Below are 359 nucleotides of genomic sequence, written 5' to 3' on the forward strand. Positions count from 1 at the left end.
CATTGCGAAAAAAGATTTGTGATCGAATTTGGACGTTGTAAACCTACTGTCTCACATTAGAATCCTATCTCATGATAGAGAACTTTCCTCTATGTGTAATATTTTTTCTGAAATACTAGTGACACCACGCAGACAATTCGTGAGCAATTTTACCTTAGCTTTCCCAGTGAGAATCGACGTCGATTCGACATCATTTCGACGTCGATCGACGAATCATTTCTCACTGGGTTGTGATCGAATTTGGACGTTGTAAACTTACTGTCTCACATTAGATGTTGTTGTTGTTGGTCTAATTAATGGCTCCCGGTCCAATCGCTGGATCGACACGGCGTCTCACATTAGAATCCTATCTCATAATA

This window comes from Vollenhovia emeryi, unplaced genomic scaffold (assembly GCF_000949405.1).
Source record: "Vollenhovia emeryi isolate VEMERY1.0 unplaced genomic scaffold, V.emery_V1.0 DF939147.1, whole genome shotgun sequence".
Classification (NCBI taxonomy): domain Eukaryota; kingdom Metazoa; phylum Arthropoda; class Insecta; order Hymenoptera; family Formicidae; genus Vollenhovia; species Vollenhovia emeryi.